At 37.4% G+C, this 23,869-nt stretch overlaps 1 long non-coding RNA gene across 2 annotated transcripts; it reads right to left on the bottom strand.

Moving 5' to 3' along the window:
- Positions 1–1,175: 1,175 nt before the first annotated feature.
- LOC138684736 (uncharacterized) lies at positions 1,176–21,900 on the bottom strand. Of its 2 annotated transcripts, none has more exons than XR_011323996.1 (5): positions 21,390–21,900; positions 14,198–14,350; positions 10,234–10,273; positions 7,700–7,778; positions 1,176–1,574 (listed from the first exon to the last, which is right to left on the bottom strand). It is a non-coding gene; the product is annotated as an uncharacterized lncRNA (long non-coding RNA). The 2 variants fall into 2 exon arrangements; XR_011323997.1 differs by lacking the exon at positions 1,176–1,574 and adding an exon at positions 2,284–2,562.
- Between the last annotated feature and the right edge of the window lie 1,969 nt (positions 21,901–23,869).

Genomic DNA, 23,869 nt, shown 5'->3' with positions numbered 1-23,869 from the left:
TTCTTATAGGAGATGAATTTTAAAGTAAAGAAATTTCTCTTGTTGCCAAGAAAACTGAAAATAATGTTGCAAAATCAGTAAGGTTAGCTTAAGGAAATTAAAAGGAGTAGAATTTATTTGTTCACTAGTTATCAGAAAGAAAATTTTCTCTCACCCAGTTTATGTTAAGATAGTAAGGGCCTGCCAAAACATTCAGATGAAACACAGAAATCCTGGATATACAATTCTATGATATACATTATAAATTTGCCCACACTATTAATTTTGTTGCCAGGTATTCACATCTCTGCATTTTACATCTCCCAGCTTCTGCCAATCCACAAAGAACTTTTTTAAAAAGGGCTGAATTGCAAACTCTATTTAGTGTTGTAGATTTAACCTCAGTAGTTTAGATAGATTAAAAGTCTGACTCTTACAGCCAAAACAAAGCAGAGGAATATTTTAGCCCTTTACAGAAAGCACTAAACCATTTTACTAAAATCAATGCTAGAGGATACAGTACCAAGTTTTTGGTTTTATATCTCTTCCCTCCCCCATTCCCTTGAGAGTACTATACTGAATAGTTTACTATCTTGCTGGAGTACAATACTGTAATAATAATATGTCAAAGCGATGTTTTCAAGCACAGTAATGCTGGGATTTTATATCAGACCACAGGTTTCAGAATAATCAATGTATATTTATAATGACTTAATTACAGTGATGAGGTATGTCTCTGCTGCCATGAAGAAAACTGAAAGGAAGAATATAGTTTCAATTATATATAGTATAACCCAAGCTGAATGCAGTTTTGCAAAGTTTGCTATTAGCAAAACCCATTTTACCTCAGTGAAAATAGCTTTTTCAATAAGAGACTCTGGAGACATACGATGCATGACAACAGGCTTAGGAACTGATCTTGTTGAAGGAATCATCTCACCTGAAGCAATGATCAAGGCTTTAACTAACTGCAGTGTGGCTGAAACACTTACTTGGAGTATCAGAAAAAGCGAGTTCAAATCTTTCTGATACACTGCTACAACCTGAACCTCATGTTTTGGTTTTAAGTTATGGCAGACCTAAAAAAAAAATGATGGCAAACTTCTAGTCTTAGACTGTAATATTGATACCCCTGCTGAAATTCTTTACAGATGCTTTCTGAAGTAGAAAAACAGTGTCACACTTGAAAAATAGCCTTGTTTGTTTCTTTTCTTAATTTATTAACAACACACCACCACAAGAGAGACAACAATGTTAAATGAATTTCTGTTGTTTACTCATGTGATTGTAACTTTGAGGTCCACAACTTTTATCTGTGACAACCTGAAGTTTGGTAGCAAAGGAAGTGTTCAGAAAAGATGTTTTGTATGGATGCAGTTATCCATATCACTCAGCTGCCTTAACCTATTTAGAAGTTAATGGAACAGATGAAAAGAAAAAAGATGTGTATTTTATTTTTCTTGATGGTAGTCCTGTAAGAAAGGAGGTCCAAAGATTTCTCAGTATTCCAACGTGTGACTTTTGGTTGCTATCCAGTTCTATGTCAGGAAGTTTAGCTTGTACACAATGCAAATTAGAGGTCTGTAGAAAGAATCCTTTAAGACAGAAAAGAAAAAAGAAAGGATCATGGTGTTTTTCATGGCACTTGAGCAATTAGTCTACGGTTAATCTATGTAACACAGGCAGCAGTTCTGGACAGTGAGCTGTCTCCTTCTGCACAAGGCTGTCAACCATTCATCTCCTAGATACCACTTTCCGTGTGCAGACAGAGTACTCAAATAACACTGTACTCAATTAACAATACCGAAAACACTTCCCTGCAATGTGGGTGTATTGGTTTGCATGGCAAGGTTTTGGTAGCAGGGGGCTACAGGGATGGCTTCTGTGAGAAGCTGCGAGAAGCTGCCCTTGTGTCCAATGGAGCCAATGCCACCAGCTCCAAGACAGACCCGCCACTGGCCAAGGCCGAGCCCATCAGTGACGGTGGTAGCACCTCTGGGGTAACAGATTTAAGATGGGGGAAAAAACTGCACAAGAAAACTGCAGCTGGGAGAGAGAAGTGAGAGTATGTGAGAGAAACAGCCCTGCAGACCCCCAGGTCAGTGAAGAAGGAGGAGGAGGAGGAGATGCTCCAGGCGCCAGAGCAGAGATTCCCCTGCAGCCCGTGGGGAAGACCATGGTGAGGCAGGCTGTCCCCGTGCAGCCCAGGTTGGTCCACGGGGGAGCAAATCTCCACCTGCAGCCTGGGGAGGACCCCACGCCGGAGCAGGTGGGTGCCTGAAGGAGGCTGGGACCCTGTGGGAACCCAGCGCTGGAGCAGGCTCCTGCCAGGACCTGTGGCCCCGTGGAGAGAGAAGCCCACGCTGGAGCAGGTTTTCCGGCAGGACTTGTGACCCTGCAGGGGACCCATGCTGGAGCCCTCTGTACCTGAAGGACTGCAGCCCGTGAAAGAGACCCACGCTGGAGCAGTTTGTGGAGAACTGCAGCCCGTGGGAAGGACCCATGCTGGAGAAGTTAATGGAGGACTGTCTCCTGTGGGAGGGACCCCATGCTGGAGCAGGGGACGAGTGAGGAGTCTTCCTCCTGAGGACGAAGGAGCGACAGAGACAACATGTGATGAACTGACCCCAACCCCCATTCCCTGTGCCACTGGCGGGGAGGAGGTAGAGGAAATTGGGAGTAAACTTAAGCCTGGGAAGAAGGGAGGGGTGAGGGGAAGGTGTTTTTATCCTGCTCCTATTTGATTGGTAGTAAACAAATTTCCCCAAGTCGAGTCTGTTTTGCCTGTAATGGTAACTGGTGAGTGATCTCTCCCTGTCCTTATCTTGACCCACAAGCCTTTCATCATATTTTCTCTCCTGTGTCCAGCTGAAGGGGGCAGTGATAGAGCAGCTTGGTGGGCACCTGGCATCCAGGCAGGGTCAACCCACCACAGTGGGAGATAACTGTTTCAAAGCAATCTGCCTGACTGATGTGTAGCCAGGACTTGAGTATCATTTTCCAATATCCCTAAGGAGTGCTCTGCAGTACAGTGGCTGTCCTGCAGGGGTTCTGTGTCATTTTTAAAATCAAGTTTGATTAATTGATTATAAAGCCAGACAAGGCTATGTTAACCATGGAGACTGCCTTCCTATGTAATACTCTCTAGGGAAGTTCCCTGATAATTTCAGCAGAAGACAGTAAAGCAAATCTCATTCTGATGTAAATAATTACATATTCATTGAGCAAGTGTGTGGGGAGGGCCACTCTAGAGAGCAGTCAGTAGGGCACTTTAGCAACAGAGTCAAATACCACTGCCAAATTGCCTATTTTTTTGTCAACATTTTTGTTTACTAAGAATACCAAAGTGGTTTTGTATTATTATTATTCTTGCCAGAAACAGCCAGTATAAATATCTTAGAAAACTACCCTACTCACATATCCCTTCACTCCTTTCTTCTAAAGATTGGACTCTTACATAGATCTACATTAACATAATGTTAAGAATTTCACTAAAACATGAACACCAGTAAGATATAGTAGTGAACTAAATGTGTAAAGCAAACATTTTACCTTGATGTGCAAATGTGACTGTCACATTAAAAAATGTGACTGTCAAAGATCTGAGAAAGAAGGAGGCCCAAAAGTAGTCTGTCTCTGGAATTGGTCTGTAAACATCTGTATCATAATGATTTTTCTCCTTTTTTATTTCTTTTTTTCCTGCCACTTATGTTACAGCCATCCTAGAGTTTGAAAGAGAACTGTGCATTTTATCTACCCTCTTCTTGTTTCCAGCTTACCAGTCTTTCATTATTTCAATAATACCACTCCTGCTAAAAGGCAGGACCCAAGTTCTCCCACTAAATTGAAGAAGAAATAAAACTGGCCTGTTACAGGGTGTGTTACATGACTTTTGAAAATGGTACTCAGCCTGCTTTAAAGCACATGTTGCCTCTTGCTTGTTCTGTTTCCTTTCCATTTATAAAACTGTTAGAAAAAAGTTTTTTATTCCATATATTTTAGATTGACGGAAAGAGATTTCAGCCACATTTTTAAGAACCAGTCTGCTTTGACAAACTGAAATACTCCTGAAGTTAAAAAAAAAAAGAAAATATTAATTTATTAAGTTAATAGGATTATAATTTAATAACTTTTATCACCTTTATGCAATAGCAATAACCTGAAGGTTTTTTTTCTCTTTCAACAGAGATGACCAAAACAGAGAGTTAATAAAAATAAACATTACATAAGATTGGTTCACTTTCTTCATTCTGATTTTCCTACCTGAATATCACCAACCTTGAACTTTGATCAGCCACTGTTTAAAATATATGAAAACTTCATGCTTTAACATTTCTACTTACTGTGCAGTGAAGTAATCAAACAACAGTTCTACCTGCTTTCAAATTTGCAGTAGCTTATTATCACTTCTCTGTTCAGGATGCTGAAGGTTCTCGAAAAGGAGATAAATATTTAGTCCAATAGCTGTTAATGCTAGCCTGAAGCTTTGAAAACTCAGGTAATTCTATACTTTTCTGGGGACTTGCTGTGTGGGTTTTTTCATTTGGTAGAGAAAAAAAAAAAAAAGAAAAGATTAGCACGTGAATCTAAGCTTGTTTGATACTTGATACACTTAAAGCTTCAGAAATATACTGGGAAAAATTGTATGGTAGGCATAATGTTATATACAGATTTGTAATGTGTGGTTTAGGATTAATTTTCTTTCCTCTAAGGATTTGTGTCACTTCTCTATTTAGGATACAGTATGTTCTTGAAAAGAAGACAAATGTTTGGTCCAATAGTTATAGTGCTAGCCTGAAGCTTTGAAATCTCAGATAATTCCATGCTTTCCTGTAGACTTACTGTTTAACCTTGGAGAAGTCATTTTGTCTGTCTATTGCAATTCTGCATCTATAAAGTGAAAATAATGGTAGTATTTCTCTTATCAGTGGGGTGTTGTAAGGGGTGCAGTTTTCACAGAGATGAAAACTACATCAGTGTCATTAAGTACCTTTAGAATGATAGATCATTTTTAATTAGCAAAGACATTCTGGACATATACTGAAAAAGGAGGGTGACTTTATCATTGCTGAATTTGTCAGCCTTGAATGGAGGCAGCACAAGTCCAGCTAACAGTGTGGCACCTGAAAAATGAAAGGAGCAATGTGATTCATGGAAGCCCTAGAATGATGCATGCATATTGACATATGATGCAAATCAGTAAGGCAATAAATACTGATGTCACACAAAGAGCATCGGAACAAACAAATATAGCTTCAGTATTATGGAACCTTATCACAACCCTCTTTTCTCATGTTAATGCATTTTGCACGTAGCAGAAATTATACTTCTGAGAAGAGCCACTTTTCTGTGTTCTCTAAAGATTATTCCTTTACTCAGTGTTGAATCATGCATATCCCTTCCTGAAATCATTTTAATCTTCCCTCTCAAGCTCAGCTGCATTGAAATGTGTATTCTGTATGAATGCTGCTTTGCTGCAGCAATTACTCCATTTTGATTAGAGATGTGCTTATGAGAGCTCCGCAAACTAAAGTCCATTCTAAATAGAATTCACTTTTGATACAGACCTGTCTCTTCCTATGAGACAAGTCTCCTGAGATTTCTGACATCTTTTACCACTGGTGAGCTAGATACAGAGAATGGCTTTTTTGATTCTAGATCTAACTGAAGGGGGGGAAGAGAGAGAGAAAAAAAATGTTCCAAACCTTTATCATCTACTGAAAAATAAAGGTCAGAGAGTAAAGATTTATTCTGGGACTGTTTCTCCTAATGAACATGATCAGGAACGATGAATATGAATTCTGTGCTGTGAGAAATATTAAGTAAAGATAGTATACAAGCATTTAAAGACATCATTGAACAAAACGTCCTACAATAAGTAAGGAAAAGAACTGGTTCAAGCAACATGCAGAAAGTAGAGGGAAGTCTCTCCTTCCTGACAAAATTTTCCAGATGATCAAGTTCATTTTCCTGGCATTGCAGCAAGGTTCCTTTTGTGTATATAATCATCTAAACAGCATAGAACAACACAATTTGGTTCAGTCTTTCTTTCCTTCTCATATTTTTTGATCAGAAGTTAGAAGCATGAGATTTAGAATGTAAAAATCAAATGTGAGGGAATCCTGCTCCTTAGAAAAAGAGCCAAAAGGAGACATGGAGTGAATAATAAGCAAGTTATAAAAGGATAATGTGAAGATTTTTACTGCTTACCTGCTTCTTTAAATGATCTCTATCTGTTGAAAAAAAAAAGGGGGGGGAAGACAAGCTACTTCACATCAGGAAGGAATGATATAAACAAGGAACAGGTGTGCTATTTTGTTTTTACATATCCTTTAATTTCTCTCTTTTGCTGATACTGTCAGGTAGTGTCTAACGAGCTGATAAATCTGAAAGAAACTGATAAAGCAAAAGAGATCACTGAATTAGGATTACACAAATGAAGCATAGTGTTATTTTCATATGTTCTTGCAAAGAAAATATGTGGTGCTTGCTGTGATCAGTGACCTTTCTCTATTGTCCAGTCATAAAGCATTTGATAGACAGGTTTCATTTGCAGGAATGTTCTCACAGAGGCAGAGCTGAGTATACTTGCTCAAAAAGACTTGTTGAATGGTTCATATTGCAGATCTCTCTGTCATAATTCAAATTTTTCCCAAAACAAATTCTCAAAAGACACGTTAGTGAATAAATGCTAAGTAGAAAATAACCTCTTTTGTTTAGAATGAAAATAGTAAGATGAGTTATCTAAAAAATACTACAAAGCACATACAGGGATAAACAAGTTTCCCATATGATTAACATTTCTCCACACAAACAGTATCTCAAACAAAAATCAATTACAAACAAATGCACATGAAAAATCAAAACCAATTCACAAATAATTTGCAAGCAGTCAAAAAGACTAAATTCATGGAATAAACTGATCACTAGTAATAGCCTATCTCTAATTTAGAATGACACCAGCTGTCAGCAATTTGCTGAGAATTTAGATTTTGGTGTGGAAACTCTTTTCACTTCATCCATCACAGTCTGACATGAAAGGGTTGGAAGATAAAGGGACAAAAAGTAAATAAATTCTGCTTGTTGCCCAAGGCAAGATTTAGTTTGTTACTCAGCTTGTTGCACTATGCTTCGCTTTTAATGAACTTTTTAATGAAATCCACTTATTTGATTATTTTTTTTTATTCTGTGAAAGAACAAAAGCATGTTTGTATGCCTCTGAGCTCAAGAAGTCCCAGTATGAATGAAATGTGAAGAAATGAGACTGCCATGTTTGTTGAGATCTTGCAATATATTGTTAATTTAGAGGTTAAGGTGGCTCTCGACATGCTTGTCTCTGATCTCCATCAAGACTAAATGAAGAAACAATTAGTATTCTCTTGATTATCAATAAATGAAACCAAAGAAACTGTTGTCCAAAGACTAAACAAAAAGGGGGGGGGGGGGGGGGAGACCAGTATTGATTTAGTTGCCATTGTGTGAAAGAGTCAAAAGACAACACAGACCACAAGCAGAAAAATATGAAACCTCAAAAAAACACATGTGCTGTGACACAGGGAGAATCACAAAAGGAGTGGGAGGTTTCAGAGAAATCTCCACCTCCTGTAAATAACCCAATCAGTCAGTTTTGTCTGATTGCTCAGGTAAGATTAGGTAAGAGAATTTTGGAGAGTATTTTCACAAGTAAACCTTGAAGTTGGGGAAGGAGGGAGTAACCAACCTTCACAAAATTGCTTCCATTTGGCCAGTCGTCCTGATGGTGGCACTCTTCACTCTTAGATCCACTCATTCACTCACACCTGCCACATAAAGAACAATGAATAGGACTGATTTCACGTTCAGAAATAGGTAATTTAAAGAATAGCTTCCCCCATTTTTTACATGCCTAGCTCAAAAAAACAGCTGTATAAATGTGCTATTTTAAAAAACAATGAATTTTAATAATGACAGAGCGAAATCGTGTCATTCCAATCTCAAACATTCTCTAATCTAAAAGGACCTCTCCTCACTTTCTCTCTATTTTTCTCCTCCCACTGTGAATGGCTTAGAGAACTATTTTTCCTACTCAGTGCTTTTATTTTATTTTTTCACTCTCCTTTTCATCAAACTAAAATGTTTCTGCGCTATTCAAGAATTCAGCAGCAGCCCAGGAGTGGGCGTAGCGTGTTCTGCTACTGTTTCTCCTGCTGGGCCCCCTGCTCAACTAGAGAGTATAATCACATTTTAGAATTTAAGGGGCTTTAAGTTGGGGGGGGGGGGTGTTGTCATTGGAGGGATTTGGGGGGGGGGGGTTGTGGGTGGAACATGCTGGTTGTGGTGGTGCTGTGGTGTGTACTTTATACCTACGCCTGGAGGAAGAAATGTTCTGAACATGATAGGGTTTTACCCATTCTTGCATTGCTACATTAATACCTTTCCATATTAGGTCAAAACTACATCTGGTATATATGGGTCTGGAAGTCAAAAATCTGTGAACAGTTTGAAGGATAGCCCCAAATTGCTGTCAGAAGATTGGAAACTGCATGTTTCTATGTACATGTTTCCATTTACATGGTGAAAATGAGTATGTTGAAATTTACATATATATTGGAATTTCTCAGAGAAATTAATCCCGTTCTCAGACAGCAGTTCAGTTCATTCCTCTACAAACCCTTGTGCAGATCAGCCAAACAATTTGTCTTGTCAAATGATTCAGATTAAACAGATACAACCAGCCCAAGTATGACTAGACATGTATTTGAGCCTGAAATAAAACTGATAGGTTCTTCCCCTTCCCTTCCCTCTGCTTTTCCTCTTCTATTAGCATTAATAAAAGGGGAAAAGTAGAGTAGTTTGTAGCCTAACTGACAGCAGTGAGCTAGTGAAAAGATGTTGCCTTTATTTGATAGCAGTATTCAACGGCCTCCCTCAGGTTTAAAGAATGGTTGTGCTAGCTGTACAAACAAGGAGAAAGCAAACCTTGGTCTCCAGCAGGCTTATAGTCTTAAAAGGTGGAATAGATGGATAGGTGAGAAATACAGCTACAGTGTTGAAGTAAATAAAGAAAGGGAAGAACTGATATAACTATTAATTATATGTTGTTGGGATTTTTTTCACTTAAAGTTAGAGAGAGGGTAATGGAGAGTTTAATTAGAAAAAAGAAATAAGAAAAGGAAGGCAATTACTGTTACAGCCCATCACTTCCCTCAACATGATTAACAGCTAGAATTTTGTAGGCCTTAGGGCAGAGTTGAGTCTTGAGGAAGTATTTGAAAGAGATATCATTTTTATAGATCACATCAGGAAAAAAATTCACACTTTTAAGTCATATCCTGCACGGATAATACAGTCAAAGAAAAATGACAGTATTAGAGATATTTATCAGTTGGAACAGTATTACATCTGTGAATACTGTTGCCAGTAAATTTGGTATCTGCAACCTTAGGGAATATAGGATATTTATGATAAAAACTGGTGAAAGGTAAAGGCAGCTGAATTTTAGCAAGTGCAAGTAAAGATTGTGTTACATTTTCTAAGATGAACAACTAGCATGGGAACAAAGCCAATCAAGCAAGATGATTTGGAAAAAAAAAAATAGCTCACAGGATTAAAAATTAGAGAAGTTAAGTATACTAAAGGAGCAGAGAACATGTTACTGTATCAGAAATCAGCCACTGAAGTGAGGGAGGTAAAATTCAGTTCAGAGAAAGGAAAGCATGAAGGACAAATTCAAGACAAGGTGGGGTAGATGTCACAGCTGAGATGGTAAAAAAGAGAAAAGAGACTGAACGGCCCATCTAGGTTTTCTTTAGCATCAGAGAAGTTTCTTAAGTCTCAGGTTAGGGACAGAAAGAACTTGTACTGATAAAGTCTGTACAGAAACGTGAAAACATGAGGCTTAAAGCTGAAGGAAGGCTATGAAACAGTAAAGTATGTCAATCACCACGAAGCACTGTGCTCTCCCTATGTGGTAGAACACTGCAGAATAGGTGAAAATCCAGCAAGGATTACTCGAAGTTTGTGAAAGATAGGAGTGCGTTTGGTTAGCTTGTTTAATTTTTCCCTTCAATTTTTTTTTTTTTTTTCTTTTCTTTCGAGACTGAGGCAGATTATTCATTATCTGTCCTGATGTCGTGAATGTACCTTTGTGGAAGGCATTCATTGTACATCCTCCTAGAAGGGCTGCATGCTGTGTTACTGGAAATAAGTTATCACTCCTTTTAGAGACAAAATGAGCTGCTAGACTGATTTCTGATGATGCATAATGGGTCTTACATGGCTTCCTAATGAAAAGCAGGGTTCCTTCTTCCACTCACTGGTAGATGGCAAAAGGACAAAGGTAAACTATATCCCGGTTGTTACAGGCTTGGTCTAATGTGTCAAATATATTTTTTAAGTTTTCTTTGCAACGCTTTTCATTGCTTTACATATGTTAAAATAATGGATGTTAATAACAGTATACATTGTTAGTATTTCCTCATCTACATATTATTTGAACAAATGATGATTATTTTAGCTGTCCTTGATGTGCCTAAGAACACAATGACCTTCTTTAAAACAATTCCTATGCAGTATTCTAAATACAGTTTTAAACAGATGTACAGAGAACAGCCATTTCCTCATATCCAGAAACTAATAACACTGCTGCCATCCTCTGCTTTTCATTTATGTACGCTCATCGTACACTCCTGCACATCTCTCCCTACGTCTGCCTGTGCATGTTTTTGAAGAATAAAAATGGAAAAGTCTGTAATCAGTATTAAATATTACTTAATTGCCTAGAAGCAGGTAACAACGTGTGTGTGTGTGTGGCCAGTTGCAGAAATGATGTAATTGTCTAGGAAGCTGATAACATACAAGGCAGCTAGAGATTGCTTTCATATTCCCTTGATGGTATCCAGCTGTACTATTTGCAAAACTCCTATTGTGTTTGCATTTTTGTGTGTGTGTGTATGCACAGCTGCTTAGCGAAGAATGCAGACTGTTATGTATATATAAAAAAGAGTAATCTAATCTCACTTCAGAAGATGTTTCTTCGTCTTGCTAAACAAGAATATAATTCACCAGTCTTGGCAGAGCTGTTTCAAGATATCCTAGAATGGCATATCAGACTCATGAGAAAACATAACCGAGATCTGGAGTCCAGAAGCATATAAAATAGCATGCACAGTACCTGTCTCTGCTGTGCTCTGTTGAATTTTCTGACTCCCTTATTTACCTGAGAACTGTAATTGTACACACACACACAGAGACACACTGGCTGTTCTCCCCCTGTTTATCTCAGAAGCTGAAAGAGAACTATTGATGTGCAATACCTTATCATAGGAAAATGATAAAGAATATCTCACTTTTGGCTGAAATATATCCTCGTGAAAACTATCCTGCCTTAGTTCAACCTGATCTCTGCAAAAGATTACCCATGAGAGATTTCTAGTGTCAGTACAACTTAAAGTGCACACGAAAGTGCAATTTTTGTGGGAGAAATGTAAAGTTCTTTTTTTTTTAATTTTTAGTCTGGGTTCAGTAGCAGATGGAAACGATGATTGCTGATACATAGTTACTCACCTTTCCAGTAGATGGTAGTACAGATGTGCTTAAAAGAATATTACATTTGGGACTGGAACAAACAGTATGTAGACATTTTCAAATACTGAATAAGGAGGAATTTTTAGCTGTATCAGTTCTTAAAACTAAGTCATGTGAAACTGCCATTGGGAAAAAATGAACATCAGGACCTTTTTTTATTCTAGCCACTGATGTTTAGCAAGCTACTGAAAATTTGATAGAAAACTTGGTTGAAATGCAAATACTCGTAACTGAAAGACAGGGATCTCTATAAGCCATTGACACTCCTATTTGTGTAGTGTGATATCATCTGAGTGGTGCATGATAGTCCCACTGAATGCAAAAGCCTATGGCTGTATTAGTCTGTATTATAAGCTGCATGTATTCATTTTTTTTAACCAGGCTTGACTTAGCTATATTGGTAGAAACAGATAAAAGTCCTTTGTGTGACCAGCTTTAAAGATTTTTCCCTCACAGATTTGTTACACCAGTATGTGCTGTGTTATCAGCAGTAACTAAACATGCATATGATAACAAATGCAGTTCATTAATGTTCTAAATATAATAAAAAATATAAGCCATATAAGTTGCAGAAATTTCTTAGAATAACAATTTAACTTGTAAGTTTTCTAAGGTTTTAATTTTTTTACATTATTATAACTCTGACAAAATATAACAGAAGAATCACTGAAGGAAAGGAAGAGGAATGGTTTGCAATTTATCTGATAACCAAAAGTCAGAATTTGTTGAAGCCACTTTAAATATGACATAAATGTAAAAAAAACAGGTGTCAAAAAATTGCCAGTTATTTAGCACATGAATTGATAAATTTTTCCTGACAGGGAATATAAACGTATGGTCTATTAATACCTACAGAGTATTTTCCTAAATCACATCTATACATAAGTTCCTTGGGATTTTTTTGCCATTATGGTTGCTACTAGTTCATTTCAGAGTTATGTACATGTTACTAGATACACTAAAGCTTGCTTGGAATAAATCTCCATGAACTTTCTGAACACTGATTACCAGCAACAGCTGATGTTAGTCAATATTGCAGTCATATTACCTTTGAAGCCCTACAGCATTAACATAAAACCCTAATTAAGGATATATATAAAAGTAAGACTTGCAGGAGAGATAGGAAGGAGTATAAAAACATTAATTATCTGTTTTATTAGTGTTGTCTGATATATCGTAATGATTGCCACTGAGGAGACTCCTATGCGGCATTTACACCTGAGGGAAAAGCCAGTGATTCATTTTAAATGACACACTCAAAAAATAAAGATTGGTAGCAAGGCAGAAGGGGAGTAATTATGTGGAAGACCATGGATGCCGCTCCCATAATCTGTTTCCAGCAAAAATAGTAGAGATATGGCAATAAGAGCAACTACCTTCTGGATGATGTCAAAAGAGAAATTGTCTTGACAAATGAGGGAGATTTTAAATGGGAGTTTTCTCTGACCTACAATAGAAGGAAAGGTTATGCTAATATGTTAAGGCACAGGCCTTTACTAATGGCTGAGCCGTAGACAAGGCAGTATAGCTCAAGACAAGAGTCAGGCTTTTGTACTTTCTCCCTGAGTGACTGAGAAATGCTCATTATCCTGTCCTAGGTTATCCTATTACAAACGCTCTTAGCTTATTATAAATGTTCTCTGATGTAAATGTTGCAAACAGTGATCTTGGAGAAGAAAGTGTGAAGTTAGCATCTGGCACAAAGAGAACAAACTACTTCTGTTTTAGAATTAAGGACAGCAGTTGTCTTGTTTGAGCCACATTCTGTTCTCATGAGCAGTCATCTATCAATCTATGCAACCAGCTATAAATCTTTCTATTTTTTCCCCAAAATACATATTTTTCTGATTAAAGCCAAATTCGGCCCTGAATTATTCTACATGCACTTTAACCCATGAACAGTGAACTGAAAAAATATTAATCTTTTTAAAGCACCTTGAAGCCCATTTCTCTTTTCAACTAATGAACTATGTAAAGGAGCCTCAGTTGCCTCAGGGAAGCTTGTCAAACCCATCACATGGAGCCTTTATAAAGCCTAAAGGACATGTATCATAATGTATAAAATTTGTCATAGCATATCATTATTACCTTTTGGGAGGCTTGTTACAACAATTATGGATGATTAAGCCGTATTTTAAAAAAAAAAAAGAAGGCAGTTCCATGACCAGTAGAACTAAGGAAACTACGTTTCCCATGTTTTGGGGGGGGGGGGGGGGGGTGTCTAGTTTAGCACAATAGAAAATGAAATCTTCATTAAAGATTCTCCTGCCATAAAGGTGTTTATAAGAGGCCTCTCCAGGGAGGATTCTTTGGTGTCCAATATTGCATTTATGCACGACTGTCTGTGGCTACAAAACTCGAACCCGTGTAATTATTTCCGAGACCTCTACCTTCCACCAAACCTGGTTGCAATGAACCATGCAGAAATTATTAAAAGTTATTGGGGGATGTGGGAGGCACACCAACAGGCACACAGATGCATTTGGAAAGGTACATAATTGCAGTCTGATGACAACTGTGGGGAACAAGGCTGAAAAAGGTACTGACGTTCAACCTTCCCTATTTTGTTTACCATCCTGAATGTTTCCTCTCTCATTTCAGACTGAAAACCAGTGTGAGCGTGATTATGTAGAAGAATCCATGCAACTCTCACCTGGCAGAAGGATGGGAAGGACAGTTTGACCCAAGGGACAAACCCTACTTCAGTGTCAAATACAGGTGTGCCCTTTTCTCTGGTCTCCACAAATCTTGTACAGTAAGTAGTCCCAGTCTCAACAGGAATAGGTAGAGTAGCCTTGGGCAGACTCTGGAAAGATGAGATTTGAAATCGTTGTCATGAGGAGGGAACAGCACTCTGGTCCTTAACTGCTCAGCTAATGCGTAAAAAGCGTATTAGTTTTATATCCTGCAGCCAACCTTACTCAGTACGCTGACTGTTTTGAATCTCAAACAAAAATGCTTAACCGTCCCTCTGCACTGTAGGTTTCCTTTTGTGTTTTTTGTTGTTATTGTTTTTTAATTGTATCTAAACCTAAGATAAATTTGATGCCTGTCTACAGTGTGTTTTGGAGCACCAGGCAGCAATCTCTAAACCCATTGTGACCAAACCAATGGCAGTAAAGCTCATCAGCTCAGCCATAATAAGCTGAGACAAAGTACTGCACTAATAGAGCTCTGATGCTTTCAAGACAAACCAGTAGCTATTGCACAGGCATACACTGCACTGCACCATGTGGAAGATATTCACACTAGTTTGTATAACCTTGCATTTCTAGGAGGATTTCACAAACTTACCTTGCTTGGCACCATCAGTGACAAGATTGATAACAATAGGTATCACTCCCACTAGCAGAGGAAGATGTAAGTACCACCATTGCCAGTGGAGACCTTTGTGTCAGCTTGCAGATTGTTGTGCAATCCAACTAAACTTCAGCTAACCGTCCAAACTGAAACAGATTTCAACTTGCATTTTAAATATTACTTGGAATTTTTTTTTAATTAAATAGAATTAATAAAGAGGCTTGCTAAAATTATAATCACTGCCAGTAACCTGATAGTGTACATAAATTTTGTTATATAAGCTTTCAGGGTGAAACTTTGAAAAGAACTAGGTTGTCTAGAAATTATCAGTTGAAGTAGTTCTACCGAATAGACACTGCAGTTATCTTCTGATATAATTATAGGCCACCTTTTTAACTCTGCCAATCTTTTTGATCTTCAGGAATAACCACACCAGCTAGCAATCACTAATACAATGGAATAGCAAGTATACAAGCCATCTATCACAAAGACAGTATTTTTTAAAGTGTTTATGCAAAACAAATCACTGCTCTGCTCCATCTTTTGTACCTTCTTGTAATGAAAACCACTGCCTTAAGTTATTTTCTCAAATCACGTCTTTTATTATCCATGTTTTATGCCAAATTTCCTTTTTTGTGATAGCTATTTATCATAGCAAAAGCAAAACAGAAACATACTTCAATGTGGGAGTTTTATTTTTATAGTAGGAGGCTTTAGTGGAGATGGGATTGATACATCAAAGTCTTATCCCATGATAACAGATGTATTTAAATATTTACCTTCATTTTTGTCCTCTACAGTTAATACAATATTTCCCTAACATAAGCTGCTAAACGCATTTTCCCCTTTTTTATTCTTATTAAAATTGTGATTTGAAGATATATTCCTAAAGCTGTGAATAGTTATTAGCATTTCTTTAAAGGCTTCAATATTTGAATGGCCAAATTCCAGCTTGAGTAATTACATTCTGCCTACTTAAATTCCCCACACAGTTTCAATTAGATAAGTTATTCTTCTGCTCTTTATGTCCTAAAACTGTTCTGCAGCATTGCTGCCCCTATTAAAGAGCTGCTGAATTTTGCCCCAGAGGTGCCTGAACTGATCCCTATATAGAAAACACAATATATAAAACACACTGATTTTTTGCTGGATGAAAGCTGGTAAATATAACTTTTATGATGGCTAAGTATTATTTTTGAATGCCCATGTTTATGCTCATTTTAAGGGTAACGATAATGAAACCTTTCCCACAGTGTCCTATTAACAGTGCTATGGAAAGTACAGCAGGATTCATCTTCCATACATGTTCAGAGCATTTCCAGGGACTATCACTGCCCTTAAATTGTAGGTGCATTGCCATATGGGTATAGGAATGACCCCACCAAAGAGATAAAAGAACTGTAGGCTAGATTTTATAGATACCTAGTGTACTTAAAGCCTTAGAAAGGAAGCCAACATCAATGTCAGGCATACTGTGTTGGACTCTTCCCCATATGCTTTTGGAAATCCTGCTAGGGCCTTTAAAAGGAAATACAACGCCAAGTATCTTTAAAAGATTTTCCCCATATGCTACGACCTCAGCCTGAAACTATCCAGTTGCACGTAATTTTACTTTACCAAGCAAATCCATTTCTTTCTACTGTAGTTAAACCTGTAAGATTCTTTTCCTTGAAGAAATAGGTAAGAAAGGATCTGAAGTAGCAAAGGGCACTACCTGCATCATTTAAGAACAGTTTTAGTGTGGTCCCAGGCTGGCGGTGTGCAATGCATTAAAGATTTTTTTCATATCCAGACCTATATTTCTGCTCTTTACAAGGGACCTGTTCAGATTACAGTGGTTACTGTAACTTCAGGGTAATCTGATGCTGCTGGGAGGTTGTGTGGGAAATCCCTGTGTAACTGCATATCAATAATTAAGCCAAATTCCAGAACAGGCTTTTGGATTTAGGCCTTTGTAAATTAAATCCTCCCTCCTTCCTTCATTAATGATTTCTGTAGATAAATCTTCAAATAGGCCTTGGACAGGTAGGCCCCAGGCTTATAAAACTATATATAAACTGAAATTATTTCTGGGGTCAATTAAAAATGCATGTTTAAATATAGAACCTGTGAAAGCTGAAGGAATACTTAAACATTCATAAATTTGAATGCTGCTGTGGCTGAACGGGGACTCTTCTTGTTTTCCTTCCTCATGTTTCCCGGAGTTGGTGACATATACTTGGCGAGTATATACCTTAGAACAGACATTTCTCTGTTTCTCTTTTTTTGCTATTCTGTCTTGCAGAAGACAACCTGCTCTCTAGGAGAAAGATAAATACTTTTCTTGTCTGCAGTATCTCTTTTTCTTGGGGGGGATATAAGGCTTTTCTCTTTTCTTGATGAACTGATGAGGTTTAGGGCATCACCTATAAGAGATTCTAAACTTTGAGATTTCTGCGCTTCTTTTTTTTTTGCCTATTTCTTCTGAATTCTGTTTTTTTCTTAATCTTCAATCTTCATCCGCATACTTTCTGTATCTGTGAATCCTCCCTCCATACAGTCCAATCTTTTTCTATATATTCTATTTCAGATAGTGAATCTCTTCTCTTGCTTATCCATCCCCATTCTGTGTCCATTTCGGTTCTTTCTCAGCCCCAGGCTTTTCCTTGCCACAGCATTAGGCGGAAAATGCTGCCTACCAATCTCTCTGATTATATTGAGCTGCACTTCAGGATACAGACCTGAGCTGGAACATTACTTGCTGCCTTCTGCTTGTGCTGAAGAGCTGAGACAAATGAGGCAACAGTCGCTCAACCCTGGGTAGCTGCTAAACTGTTCTTCACAACACCATCTAAACCACAGATGTTGAGAATGGTATTGCAGAAAATGTCTGGGCTACAGAGTCTTAGTGCAACATAAGAACTTGGAGCAAATCAAACCAAGTAAGGATAGGGCAGTTTATGAATCAGCACAATATTCAACTTGTAGTGCAAATCCACAAGAGAACTAGCAGTTTACTTGGAGTATGTCAAGTATCAAAGATCAACATCTTAAATACAACTCTAACCAAAGCATACCAGGGTTCCTCTTAAAAATCAAGGTTGCCAGAATATTTCTGGAGAGTCTTGGTCTCTACTACTAAAACTGCTCATGGCTTCTTATCATTTGCACTCACCAGAGGAACAGACAGTGTTAAACGTCTCATGGTGCTGCTGCTGCAAAGACTGACAGCATCAGTCCCATGTGTCTCATGTTCTGTGTTCCAAGAAAAGCTCTGCCATGGATGTGGGCTTTACTTAAAACAGCAGCTCTTTTCAACATTTGTTAACTAAGTTTTTTAAGTTCAAAAAGAGACCCAACACCTCATTTCCACGGTGCAGCCATTGTTGTTAAAAAAATAATATTTTCTTTGTCTGTAAGGAAGAAAACACACTTAGTAAATGTCAGCACTAAAGAATGCTCATCATTTTTGTGAACTGTCCCACTACGTATCAGATTTCTTAAAATGTTACCAAAGTAACAGTTGTACAGTTTAGCCAGCTGATAAAAAATCATGCTCTCATAGAAAGATCTTATTTTTTAGACAGACTTCCTTACAGATCTTATCTGCTCAAGATGAATTTGGAATAGAAGTCCTCACAAAGCAGGGTACAGAAGCTGTTCAGACATTTTTCTTGTCCTCCAAATTTTCACTGTACTTGAATTAAGTTAGTTATATATAAATATAAACAGTATCACTGTACTTTCTAATTAGTATAATAACTGCAATAATTGTAAGGCCAGGATTTCAAAGAAAATGCCCTCAACGTTACAAAAGACTCAAAGTAAAAAACCTGTACTTTTTCACATATTAAGATAAACACTCAAATGCATTAGTTATTATTGAACACTGAATAATTATATTTGCATATTATAGTCAATTTGATTTTTTAAAATTATAATACTTCAGCACATTTACCATTTGTTACTTAAGAAGCCATTATCTACAGTCTGAAATAATAGACAAGACTCAGGATCTCTATGTATAATTTGCCAATGTATTCTGCATTTTTCTAAAAGCCTACAAAAGAAAACCTTTCCAATTAGAGACTAAAGGGAAAATAGTATTCTCCGCATGATTGCAAGAAAATGAAAGAAAGTTTTAATTTTTAAAGAAACTGCTCCAGAATCTGATCTAGTTTATATATTTACTTGTATTTTAATTATATGATTCTCCAAATGTGTCAGATATTTAAGAATGTGCATTGTTACTATTAATATATTTCCACTATATCCATTGATAAGAGAGGTACAGTATTACACACAAGCACATCACTGAATGTTAAAAGTAAACAAAACTACAAAGTTTAATCTTCTGAGTTTTGGTCACGTTATAGAAGGTTACACTGACTCGATGCTTGTCAGTGTATTTCCTACATTTAAAATATAATTTGATTTTTAAGCTCAGCCTTTTTTATGCACACAAATGTTGTCACATTGGTAATGAGAAATATGCAATTATTGCTGAAGTATTGTGTCACAAAACAAATATAATTTACATTTGCTTAATTTATTGGTTCTAACTTTATGAGGAAGGTTAAGAATGAGCGTGGTTGAAAGGACTCTAAGTATTTCTTGAACAGAGCCCTACCAGTGCTATTCAGGGTAAGGTTGAAATTGTAGTCGCAGTTGTTCACTGCTGTGTTCCCTGTAGTTTTCTACCGTGGCTTAGTCTTTCTATCATCACTGTAAGATAACTGGAACATAGGATTGATTTCAACTTCTTATTGCCTAGTCAAATGTGAACTTATTGCACTATATGACATGCAATAGGGATGCACATACAATGGAACATAATAATGGACAAAATGAAATGCTTCCTTTACTTAGACATTTTAGGATTACCATTTTCTAATTAAGATTTATATGTTGGTGTATATATACATGTATGCACACACAAAGATAGATATAGATATATATGTGCCACCAGTTCTGCCTCCTAAGTAGGTCTGGGAGTGAATGAAATACAAGGACCCAAGTCTGAAATGCTTCAAAGTTTGAACAAACCTCAGACCTTGATCTTGGCTGTGACTGTTACAGTCACTGCAGAATGAGTGATGGTGAATCTATCACTTACAGTCTGCACCTTCACAAGAACCCTTGCTTGCTTATTTTCATCAAGCTTCATTCTAGTCTCACCCTGCAAACATAAGGCAACTGCTTATTTACCATAAAGAAAAATACTGTAAGACGATTACTCACCTATATGCTTAGTTATCTATTTTTGCATTCATATCATTCACTAATAAGCATAAGAAATATTTTTGGCCTACAAAATGTTGGTCATTATTTAGGTGGCCAGTATGTATCATGATGATAAGCTTAGTTTCACTGTTTTGTCGTGATCCTCTACATTACTTATAGACACAGACCTAGATAATCTCTTCTGAATTGACTCAGTCTGGTGGGGTCCTCAAATCCATACAGGAAAGCTTGAAAGTGCTATGATAGGATAAACAGGAAAATGCATTACAGCAAGAGTCAAGCCTAAGCTATAAATTGGAGACCTAAGCTTCTTTTAAGTATGGGGTTTCTGGTTGGAAGTTCTCCGGTACTGGACAGTTATGTCCATGTTAAGCATTTTGCTTACAGTCGTCTCGTAATTAAGTTATATCAGTGCCATCTCATGCAAATTGTTTATGTAAGAAAGAAGCCATTCAAATGCATTGTGTATCCATATATGAATTTCAAAATCAGTTAAGATAATCATGTCACATTAAATGGCATAAGGTGACAGAAGGTTCAAGTGGGAGGCTTTGGCAGTTTTAGCAGACATCCTTAAATCAACAACATAAATTTTAATATAGTAATTGTATTACACCAAATGGATGTGTTAACAGGATACTGCTTCCAGATTATTTACAGAGAATGCAAGAGAGAAGTAAAATAATATAAACACATTCATATTTTTCTAACCTCTTTGTTTTTTAAATCTTCTGCAAACAATCCAGCCCAAACAAATCTTTGTTTTTATAATCTACTTCATTTCTAAAACCACTACTGAGTTAGACTTTACAATTAAGATATGATTCTTTATGCATGTTTCATAGAAAATGTTTACTCAGACATTGTGCAGTGTTTTCTGCAATGTATGGCTTTGGCACTGCAAGAAAACGAAAATTTCCAGAATCCTGTGTAAAGCTCATTTCTATTAAAGATTCACAGATAAATATCTGTTAATTTATTATATTATGTGAAGACAGGGGGACCAGCACATTTTGTGAGACACTGTTTGGTGACGTAAGGAAACTAAAAATTGTCAAGATTTTCCCAGATTCCTTTTTTTAAGGATCGTGACAAGGTGAAGGGAATTAGGGAATTCCCAAATTTTTACCCAGCAATACAAGAAATCCTAAGACCACCTGCTCACCTAGTCTTGGTGCTGGTACCATTCCACTAGCCAAAAGCAATGGCTACCAGGGCAAATTTTACAGTACAGTAGAAGCACACAAGTAAAGCAAAACAGTTGGTGCCAAGAATTCACTATTGACCCTGTCTGTGCTTTGCGGGGACTACTTCATACTCACCCTGTGGACTGAGTGTTCTTTGATGGCTGAAGTGCAGAAGGCAAACTCTTGGAGTGTGCATCTTCCAGTTTTGTTTCACCCAAAAATAGGTGCTTCTCAAGCTCTGAGGCTGTTGCACAACGTTAACCAACATACTCTAAGTAGAGATGGCTCAGGACATTAATTTTGTGTAGATGCATGCCAAAGCAACTGCCCAATCCCTGCATGGCCCACCAATGCTGTTCAGAGATGGCAGATAGTCCGCTGGAGTTTTCATCACGTTGGAATAGCATTTGTTTTTGATGGAGATAAGAATCTGGAAAAATGTATCAGGAACACATGAGAATAACTTGTTCTAGGCAGGGTATCTGCTAAACAACACATCACCGGTCTTGATCTTTGGTGGGGTTGTGAACAGTCAGTGAGAACTGCTCAATGCACATTGATTGTCAAACACCTTCTCATCAATGGTGGCATATCCTCCAGGCCTGAAGTGGCAGTTCATTGCAAAAGGTTTCCGTTGCCTCTCTCTCCCTCTCTACCGAACCCCTAAAATCACATAAAGAAGAGGTATTGTGGTCTCTAAGTAACTGCTCTTCTGGGGTGGGGGGTGGGGTGGGGGGCAATTCTGTGACTTCGTAAATATAACATTTACCATCCCAAAGTCAGAAAGCCACAATTATATCAAAATTGTTCTAATTTTAATAGGCAATTAAAGAGATTTATTATTATGCTAAGCCCTCAGATTGGGTGACTACTGCTACAATATATAAACACCAATAAATGTTCAAAATCAATTGTTTATATTAATGTTAAACCAGATAATCTAAAAGAAAGGTAATTGCTATTTAATTCTAGCATCTTTGCAAGCATCCATTTTAACTGTTGTCCCAGGCTACTCAGCTTTATACTTAGTTTTGTAAGTATATATATTCTATGTTATACTGAGTTAGTATAGAGTGAGACTAATTGAGATCACTATGGAAATTAAGATTACATATTGATAAATGCCAGGATGATGTTGTGCTTCAGTAATCCTCATCAGTGCAGCCATGCAAATTAAATTAATACTAGTTCTGGATTGCACTATTTTCTTCTAACAGTTTAAATGGAAAAAATCTGATCTAGAATTGTTTGCAATAGATAAAAGGAGCCTGCATGGTAAAGGATCTGACATATTTGTAAACCAGCAATTATGGCATATACCCAGCAATTTGAAATATTTCTGAATTGCTCAGCACATCCCCAAATTGCTCATGTAATGAAAGCACATGAAAATGTTATTATCATTGTTTCTAGTTGTCTTCCATTTCCCACTGGAGACTTTTTTGTCAGTTTAATACATTTTTGGTTTTTTTCAGCTCTAGCTTTATTTGGTTTTGGTCCTAGAATGAAAATCAGCTAATGACACCTTTTCTCAGTCTACAGAGGCTTCCGCTGTCTAGCAAGAGTGGATTACTCACTCTGCATGATCTCAGAGCGAGATTGGGCTTTGCTGCTCTATTTGTTTATTTGGATTTATTTTAGAGGAGGGAGATCCACAATGCAACTGTACAGGACAGTATCATCTACACTAATAGTCACTTCATATCGTAAGAATAAAGACAATGGACTCTTCAGTGATGCATTAATTTTTTTTTTTCCAAATTAAATGAAGAAATGCAATAGAAATCTGAAGAACCTCTTGCCAAAGGCCCAACATACCAACCCATAGTATTTTCAAGAGTTGAGAGCAGAAGTGACTCAGAGATTAGGAATGATAGTTGTATCATTTTATCTCCTGATTTTCAGTCTGAAGCTAGTCAGGTTGGTAACAAATATTAACAGAAGCATTACTTAACAGCTTAGAATAGGATACAAAAGGACAGTCACAATTGCCCCACGCCATGTCCCAAATGTTGTTTTATAGATGCTTAGTGCCATTCTGGAAGTATAGAACAGCTGTAACCCAACTGAAATAGCTCTCAGATGACTTTCCTCCTAATCCATAAGTAGCGCAGAGTTGCTTTATTCTCTGCAGCACCACTGCCGCAGCCAGGGACAAGCAGGGATGGCTGCGGTGTCTCCATCATCAGCTGCTGCCAAAACGATGCCTTGGGAACACAGACAGTCTCTTAGAAAACGGAGTGGTTCTCAGGATGCTCCGATTCACAGGGGACCAGGCTGGCATATACTCAAAAGAACTGGGAAATAAGGGAGGTTTACCTCAAAAGCAAATTAGCTAGTACAAAGAATTCTGATGATAATGCCCAAATGAAAGCTCATAAAGAATTAAAATATGACAACTGTCATAACAACAGAAAACACTGTTATAATATGAGATCATCTTACTAAATTGTCGTGGCATCCCTGAGGACAAGCAGGCATTTTGGTTCTCAGTTTTTCATTTCGTTTGACTAATATCAACCTGAACATCTAGACTGCAGTGCTTAAAATATGAACCTTGTAGAAGAATATCAAGCTGCATGCATACAAATTGGAGATAGATTTGCCAATGCAAC

This window comes from Haliaeetus albicilla, chromosome 1 (assembly GCF_947461875.1).
Source record: "Haliaeetus albicilla chromosome 1, bHalAlb1.1, whole genome shotgun sequence".
Taxonomy (NCBI): Eukaryota; Metazoa; Chordata; class Aves; order Accipitriformes; family Accipitridae; genus Haliaeetus; species Haliaeetus albicilla.
Note: the sequence above shows the minus strand (reverse complement) of the source record. Positions and strands in the feature narration are given on the sequence as shown.